The sequence below is a fragment of the Heptranchias perlo genome, unplaced genomic scaffold, assembly GCF_035084215.1.
Source record: "Heptranchias perlo isolate sHepPer1 unplaced genomic scaffold, sHepPer1.hap1 HAP1_SCAFFOLD_319, whole genome shotgun sequence".
Lineage (NCBI taxonomy): Eukaryota > Metazoa > Chordata > Chondrichthyes > Hexanchiformes > Hexanchidae > Heptranchias > Heptranchias perlo.
In genome coordinates this window covers 311,348-320,488 of record NW_027139331.1, presented here as the reverse complement: position 1 = coordinate 320,488, position 9,141 = coordinate 311,348, and the positions used below count along the sequence as shown (strand labels likewise).

The following is a 9,141-nucleotide window of genomic DNA, read 5'->3' as shown; positions in this document are numbered from 1 at the left end:
TATTCCTCTGGTCAAATATGAATAATATAGAATATCTCACAGCCCCGCTATATTTGCTCCTTCTCTGTACAGTTCTGTACAAAATCAAACTGTAGGCAGATACCGACAGTGTCGCTCCCTCACTCCCCACAGGAGCAGCAGGAGATGACACTTTAAACTGCCAGTTGCTTCAAACGATGCCCAATAGACCTGTGTTGCCTTGGAGTTTTCCCAGGAGCTGCATTGATTCGGTGTGTGAATTTTGGAAATGGAAACATGTCCATCAGCAGCTTGTGGGAGTATTTTCCCTCACTTTCCATTCCATGTCCATGCCTACTTGCACTTGGTGCTGTCATTGCCTGAACATCACCTTCTGTCCCGATAGTAGTTCGAACAGAAAATGCCATTTTGTGCGAGCAGCTTGTCTGACACGAAAATGACCTGAATTACAAAGGGGCGAGTGGGAAAGGCCGCGTTGGTCTGCTTGTTCACAGCAAAGAATTTTCAGCGTTTCCTTGTGGTCCAGTGTTTAGGATTCGGAGCTTTCATCACCACGGCAACGGTTCGATTGGTGTCTGTCTCAACATCCACATATTATCCACTCTACCATAAGTGGACTGGACTCAAATTGCTGATTTTTCACTGTGAAGGTGAAGAGACATAAATGTGTGGACATTAGTTACGAATTCATCAGCTGGGTTGCACCTTTGCTTCTCCCCCCGTCTCAGTCTTTCCATCTTTACCCTTCACTGCCGGTGTTCCAGGTTCGATCATCCGTGGCCGTTCAACGAAGCCTGAGAAGTCCATGAGGGAAAAACACAGAGAGTCAAGAGACAGAGACAAGGTGGGATCAAAGTATAGGAAGAAATAGGATCAATGTCAAGTTCTGCGAACGGGCAGAATTAAAGATGGAGCTTGGGAGAGATTCCTTCACGTGTCTTGCAATTTTGCAAGAGACCATTGGGCTCTGAATTAAAAGCATGAGCCGCATTGGAGAGTCTCTCTGAGAGAGGGAATGCAGTTCGTCAACTCCAGTTCATCGTTATTTGAGCAGCAAACATAATCTTAAGAAGTCGCGCTGCGAGCAGGATTCGAACGTACGCAGGAAATCCCCAGGGGATTTCGAGTCCAACGCCTTCACCACTCGGCCATCGCAGCTACAAACATCTGTTATGCACGGCTGTAAATCAGAATGTGTAGGTTTATCACAAGCGATCTGTGACACAATGTTCTCTCTGACAGGTGAAAGGCCCTGATCCCTGGTCTGTGCTGATTCTCTGATAGTTTACTGGGTCAAGGCCCTGATCCCTGGTCTGTGCTGACTCTCTGATAGTTTACTGGGTAAAGGCCCTGATCCCTGGTCTGTGCTGATTCTCTGATAGTTTACTGGGTAAAGGCCCTGATCCCTGGTCTGTGCTGATTCTCTGATAGTTTAGTGGGATTCATTCTGTATCTGTCAGTCTCTGGTACTGTGTGTGAGTGTGGGATTCATTCTGTATCTGTCAGTTTCTGGTACTGTGTGTGAGTGAGGGATTCATTCTGTATCTCTCAGTCTCTGGTACTGTGTGTGAGTGAGGGATTCATTCTGTATCTGTCAGTCTCTGGTACAGTGTGTGAGTGTGGGATTCATTCTGTATCTGTCACTCACATGCTGTGTGTGAACTTGGGATTGATTCTGTATCTTGTCAGCAGTGTGTGTGAGAGTTTGTGATTCATTCTTTATATGCAGTCTCTCATACTGTGTGTTAGTGTGGGATTCTTTCAGTATCTGTCAGTCTCTGGTTCTCCATGTGAGTGTGGGACTCATTCTGTATATACAGTCCCCAGTACTGTATGTGGGAGTTGAATTCATCCTAAATATGCAGTTACTCATACTGCATGTTAGTGTGGGATTCATACTGTACCTATCAGTCCCTGGTACTTGATGAGAGTGTGGGATTAACTCTGTGTCTGTGTGTCTCTGGTACTGTATCTGAATGTGAGTTTCATTCTGTATCTGTACGTAATTATTCTCTCAGATTACATTATTGTGTTCAATACTTTAGCTTTAATATCTTAATGTTTGAAGAGTTTTAATCCTTATTTAATTTGTAAATATGGACAAACTTTAGGATTTAATGTTGGAGGTTTTAATCAGATAATGTGTGCGCTTTTTGGACGACTATTAAATCTGCATCTCTGTGAGTACGATTGTGGATGATAATGAATCTTTCAAACGGATAAGGGAACATTTTAGAATTGGTTTGTAATGTGTAGATCAGTCTGTAGAAATGGAATTGATACTGTATCTTTCAGTCTAATATTGTTTGAGATTTTTGTACTGGTATATAATGTGTATCTCAGTCTGCACTAATAGAATTGATACTCTATCTTTAAATTTCATTCTGCGAGTGCATTCTGAACAGGTATCTAATTTGTTTCTCAGCTTTACTATCTTTCAGTATTTCTCAATCGATACTGTACGTGAGGTTTGGATTTGTTTGCAATTTGTAGCAAATGGTACACTTTTCGAATGGATATTTCATGTATTAAAGTCATGTGTGAGAGAGTTCTGGGCTAGTATTCAATTGGAATCTCAGGTACATTATTGGGATTCATTCTGTCCCTTTCAATCGGATACCATGTGTGATTTCTCTCTGGTATTTAATTCGTAGCTATGTTGCCCTATTGTGAGATTGACACAGTGCCTTTCAATCTGAGAGTGTGATTTTGGACTGGGATTTTTGTATCTGCCTGTCAGCGGGACTGAGTTCGGGGCAAATGGAACAGCGTCTGCCTCACCCGCTCTGCTTGAATGTTGGATTGAAAGTGTGTCTCTGGAACTTGGGATCAGTGTGGGACTGAGTACTTCTACTGTCTGAGACTGTGGAACTGATGACCTGTCTGTGTCTCTGTGCTCTGTGGGTGATAATGTACCTCCTGTGTGTGAGAAGGAGCTGGCTGCACTCCTCCTTGTGCCTCGGGTGGAGGAAACATCACATTCATTCTGGATCATTCAAGGATTCGCCTGTGGAAAGAAAATGATCTCTTGTAACTCAAGAAACGGTGAGGTTGAAAATGGAAAAGTGATCAGTTTAATATCTCTGCTAGTGATCATTTTGAATATCCACAAATGAAAACCAGTGATACAAACAGTGTCAGTGTCTGACTCCACTGCAGCACTCAGCTTCTGCACACCAGGTGTGTTGGGCTGTTTTACAACAATTTCGTGACATCCAGACACAACCCAACCCCTGCACTGATCCATGAATGGGACTACCCGATGGGGCAGGGACCTTTGTCCAGGTCAGGTTTCTAATCCCCTCTCCCATGGGACTAACCGTTCAACCCAAACATAACAGCCGCTGTTTAAATTGTGTCCTTCACACTTCTCACCTGATGCCTGCAATAGATGCTCTTTGTATAACTCCCCACATCCTTACTGTCCGGCTCTGTTTCCACTCTTCACTGTCCAATAACAATAAACAGGGTGAGACTGGAACTAAACCAGGACCATTCACTCCTGGTTTGGGGAGTGAAAGCAGCAATGGTTTTAATAGCAGGTTCTTCCCATTCTCTCTCCCTTCCCCTGGACACACCCTGTCCACACACAGCCCGAGAATGACCTCTCCCTTCCCCCCTCTCACTCCATGTTCCGGGACCAGTTCCTGATCCACTCCACCTCTTACAAACAGCCCCCGGACTCCCCCTGCCCTTCCCCCGGACTCAATGCCGATCTCTGAGCCCATCTGCGGACACGGTCCCGGAGCGATGAGCTGCTGTAACGAGGCTGCTCTTTGCTCCCTTCCCCCGGGGGCCGTGATCTCTCCATTCCCGCCTGTCTGAGCAAAGGAAGTGGGTCTGGGGGAAAGGTCAGAGGGAATGGGCTCCACAGGCAGTGCAGGAACAGGCACCAGAATGGGAAACAGATGGGATTCCACCAGTGCCTAACGCTGGAATCCAGACTGACTTTACAATCTCCAACTATTAAACTCGAGGTTTCCATCCCTGCTGTTTCTCTCGGGCTCTTTTGATGGGAAAGAGTCTTTCAGAGATAAAGTGAGCGGCTGTGGAATGAGCCAATGGGTTCTGTTCATTCTTGGCTCCCTTACTGACAAAGTGACGTTTGACTCCGAAACTGGAGGGAGGATTCCTCAAACCAATCCTGGAGAAACGGGGGAGGAAAGTGGGAGTCGGTGTATTTGCTGGGACCGTGTAGGATTAATATCAGGCAGCAACAGTCCCAGTTTATTTCAATCGGAGTGAAACTCTCGGTCACTGAGATTAATACAGAGCGGCCCTGAGCTGCAAGATTGCAGAGGGGACAACATGCAAGAGAGGGTTAAATGTGTGACACTGTCCCTGAGAGTGGGATTAATAATGTGTCTGTCTCTGAAATAATATCAGTGAGAGATGAGACTGCATCTTCTGTCTCTCCACCTTGGAATAGCAATTGGAATGGAATATTTTCCGATTTGTTACTCTGTGTGAACAGGACATTACAGGTCAGTTTCTCTCTCTCTCTCTTTTGAACAGATTATGAAGGTGGGATACTGTTACTGAGAGTGATACAGAGACACTGATAGGAAGTGTAATTCTGGTACTGTGCCTGTCTGTTTTTATCTCTCTCTAGCGCTGTACATGAAGGTGGAATATTGTTACTGAGTGTGAAACGGACACACTGATGGGAAGTGTGAGACTGATACTGTGTCTGTTTGTCTGTGTGTCTCTCTCTGTCTGTCTGTCTTTCTCTCTCCCCAGTGCTGTACAAGGAGGCGGGATACTGTTACTGAGCGTAATATAGACACACTGATAGAAAGGGAAAGACTGATTCTGTGTCTGTGAACAAACCTCCGGTGCTATTGGTGAGACGGTCACTGTCCCTTTTACTGTATATCAACCGGTCTGACGGGGCATTCATCATTCGCCAGTCCTGTAAGGAAAGGTGGAGAGAAACCGTCTGTAACTGTCTGACACTGGACTGTCTGTGAGTGTTGAATTTATTCAGTAACTAGTCGTGTCTGAGTGTTGAGAACGGGATGGAGAGGACACCAGTTACTATTATCTGACAGTCAGTCAGTTTAGGAAGAGAGAGAAACACAGAGAGACTGGAGGAGCCCAGAGCGGATAATTTGTATTTTCATCTTAACCAAACGGACAATACAATAATGTAAAAGGAGGAGGACAAGGTGAGGCCCAGACAGCATTGAGTCTCATTTCACTATAGACGGACACAGGACTTGTCCCAGGTGTGGGTTTTGTGTTTAAAGATCACTTCACTAAAAACACCTTGACGATCTGGGGTTACAGACGGACATGACGGGCAGGAAATGGCCAGCTCGTTCATCAATCCTGCCCCACATGCCTGGAGCATCGTGACTGGACACTTCCTACACACACCACCAGCCCCACCCACCGGGAACATGGAATCTCCTGGGAGCGGTGACAAACCAGAAAAAAATCCAGGGCCAATAAGGAGGAGAAATTCTGGTGTGGAGAAATTCGGGGGTTCTGCAGGTGACACCTCTCTGTCTGAACACGGTGATTGCCTTGGCAACGGGCAGTTGCAGGGGCAGTCTGTAAACACCATGTATTGTTCTGTGATGTATAAATGCGTAGGCTTCAAGGAGCTCCTGAACATTTACCTGACGAAGGAGGAAGCCTCCGAAAGCTTGTGAATTTAAAATAAAATTGCTGGACTATAACTTGGTGTTGTAAAATTGTTTACAATTGAGAAATTCTGGGAAATTCCTCCCCGACTCCCTCAGGCTATCGAATCGAGTCCAGTGGATCACACTGACCATGCATTGGTTAACTGGAAAACCACTCACCTTCTATAAGATTCCATCTCTGCCCCAGTCAAGAACCAGTCCAGATCCCTCGAGAAGGCGGAGAGAGAGTCGGCACCCACCGCACCAGAGAGGGACAGCACCCACCGCACCAGAGAGAGTCAGCACCCACCGCACCAGAGAGAGTCAGCACCCACCGCACCAGAGAGAGTCAGCACCCACCGCACCAGAGAGAGTCAGCACCCACCGCACCAGAGAGAGTCGGCACCCACCGCACCAGAGAGGGACAGCACCCACCGCACTAGAGAGAGTCAGCACCCACCGCACCAGAGAGAGTCGGCACCCACCGCACCAGAGAGAGTCGGCACCCACTGCACCAGAGAGGGACAGCACCCACCGCACCAGAGAGAGTCAGCACCCACCGCACCAGAGAGAGTCAGCACCCATCGCACCAGAGAGAGTCAGCACCCACCGCACCAGAGAGAGTCAGCACCCACCGCACCAGAGAGAGTCAGCACCCATCGCACCAGAGAGAGTCAGCACCCACCGCACCAGAGAGGGTCAGAGTCAGCACCCACCGCACCAGAGAGAGTCAGAGTCAGCACCCACCGCACCAGAGAGAGTCAGCACCCACCGCACCAGAGAGGGTCAGAGTCAGCGCCCACCGCACAGAGAGAGTCAGACTCAGCACCCACCGCACCAGAGAGGGTCAGAGTCAGCACCCACCGCACCAGAGAGAGTCAGAGTCAGCACCCACCGCACCAGAGAGGGTCAGCACCCACCACACCAGAGAGGGTCAGCACCCACCGCACCAGCCGGGAATGCATTCCAGATGCTCACTCCTCTCTGGGAAAAGAAGAAGCTCCCAACATCCAGACTATTCTTCCCTCTTTGTGGTCGGAACGCCGGTCCGCTGCTTCCCCCCAATCTGTGAAACTGGAAATAATCGATCACTGGGCAAGCTGATCCACCATGAGATGGGAGCCATTGAAACACCGTGGGCGCTCTCCCATTGAATTATATTCTGTGCGGAGCGTTCGGTTTTTCGCGAGGTGAAGAAACTCTTGTCTCTCCTTGTGTGTGAATGTGAGGCGAGTCTCAGATGATATTCTCACAGTTGAATCCAAAATTGGAAATGTAACTTGTTTGGAGATGCCGGGGATTGAACCCGGGACCTCATACATGCAAAGCATGCGCTCTTCCACTGAGCGACATCCCCACGGGGCAAAAGGTACCTGAGAAATAAACAAGCAGACACTTTAGAAGTGAAGCCGTGAGCTTTCTGCTCCGTCTCTCCAGGATATCGAGATGCCCAGCAGTCCCGCGTGTTCACAATGTTCAACCTCTGCTTCAGTTCACGGGGTTTCTGCTCCTCTTTACTTTGAACTTTCCAAAAAAAAAGTCTGCGGAAATAAAAAAAACCCAATCGCTAATGGTCAGTGACAAGGCTGAAATCCAACCTCTGAATCATAAAGTGAGATGGAAGAATGACAGAGCGTCAAACAGGAACAAGAGCTGGGACTGCTCGCTCGATATTGCACCGTCACACATTCCCCTCAGTCGGCGGCTGCTTTGAGTTGAGCTGTTGAGGGGACCGTGAGATGAAGTCCCGCTCCGGGACAATTTAATGCTGGTGGAGCCTCAGAAGTTGGAACTCGCTGAGCTCAAAAAGCGTCATTCAACTTTCCGTGGGTAATTCTGGTGAAAAACTATTGAGGAAGACGCTGGGAGTTGAACCCAGGACCTCAACACATGCGAAACATGCGCTCGACCACTGAACTAAATCCCCAGATTAAAGAAACCTCTCACCAAGGAAAGAAAAACTGATTGTCCTCATTTTATGAGGCCACCCGTGGTGGGTGTGCACTCCGCTCACTGCATTTTACTGGAGAAATAATCAATTTATATTATGTAACTATCCTCCGCTCACTGCATTTTACTGGAGAAATAATCAATTTATATTATGGAACTATCCCCCACTCACTGCATTTTATTGGAGAAATAATCAATTTATATTATGTAACTATCCTCCGCTCACTGCATTTTACTGGAGAAATAATCAATTTATATTATGGAACTATCCCCCACTCACTGCATTTTATTGGAGAAATAATCAATTTATATTATGTAACTATCCCCCACCAGGTTTCAGCTGTTGTCAGAAATAGTCCCTTCGTGGTCGCCAATTGTAGGATTTAAACCACTATTTTCAGGATTATAATCTGATCCAATCTAAGGACTGGTTCCTGACAACAACAAGATCACCACTGGTACTGGTATTACGGTTAAAGGCAAAACCGATTTATTAATCACATCACAATTAGTGCAAAAAGGTGAGACTGAACAAAGAGAAACAGTGAGTGTTCCTTGAAACCTCGGGAGTGTCCCTCCAAGTGACTACGGTGCGGTCTCTCTCTCTCTCTCTCTCTCCCTCCAAGTGACTACGGTGCGGTCTCTCTCTCTCTCTATCCCTCCAAGTGACTACGGTGCGGTCTCTCTCTCTCTCTATCCCTCCAAGTGACTACGGTGCGGTCTCTCTCTCTCTCTCTCTGTCCCTCCAAGTGACTACGGTGCAGTCTCTCTCTCTCTCTCTCTCTATCCCTCCAAGTGACTACGGTGCGGTCTCTCTCTCTCTCTCTCTGTCCCTCCAAGTGACTACGGTGCGGTCTCTCTCTCTCTCTCTCTGTCCCTCCAAGTGACTACGGTGCAGTCTCTCTCTCTCTCTCTCTCTATCCCTCCAAGTGACTACGGTGCGGTCTCTCTCTCTCTCTCTCTGTCCCTCCAAGTGACTACGGTGCAGTCTCTCTCTCTCTCTCTCTCTCTATCCCTCCAAGTGACTACGGTGCGGTCTCTCTCTCTCTCTCTCTATCCCTCCAAGTGACTGCGGTGCGGTCTCTCTCTCTCTCTCTATCCCTCCAAGTGACTACGGTGCGGTCTCTCTCTCTCTCTCTATCCCTCCAAGTGACTGCGGTGCGGTCTCTCTCTCTCTATCCCTCCAAGTGACTGCGGTGCGGTCTCTCTCTCTCTCTATCCCTCCAAGTGACTACGGTGCGGTCTCTCTCTCTCTCTATCCCTCCAAGTGACTGCGGTGCGGTCTCTCTCTCTCTCTCTCTCTATCCCTCCAAGTGACTGCGGTGCGGTCTCTCTCTCTCTCTCTCTCTATCCCTCCAAGTGACTACGGTGCGGTCTCTCTCTCTCTCTATCCCTCCAAGTGACTGCGGTGCGGTCTCTCTCTCTCTCTCTCTCTATCCCTCCAAGTGACTGCGGTGCGGTCTCTCTCTCTCTCTCTCTCTATCCCTCCAAGTGACTACGGTGCGGTCTCTCTATCTCTCTCTCTATCCCTCCAAGTGACTACGGTGCGGTCTCTCTCTCTCTCTCTCTATCCCTCCAAGTG

The 9,141-nt window shown here is 48.0% G+C and overlaps 2 non-coding genes across 2 annotated transcripts; both read right to left on the bottom strand.

Moving 5' to 3' along the window:
* Positions 1 to 1,055: 1,055 nt before the first annotated feature.
* On the bottom strand, positions 1,056 to 1,137 carry trnas-cga (transfer RNA serine (anticodon CGA)). The gene has a single exon. It is a non-coding gene; the product is annotated as a tRNA-Ser (tRNA).
* A 5,757-nt stretch (positions 1,138 to 6,894) lies between these two features.
* trnaa-ugc (transfer RNA alanine (anticodon UGC)) lies at positions 6,895 to 6,966 on the bottom strand. The gene has a single exon. It is a non-coding gene; the product is annotated as a tRNA-Ala (tRNA).
* Between the last annotated feature and the right edge of the window lie 2,175 nt (positions 6,967 to 9,141).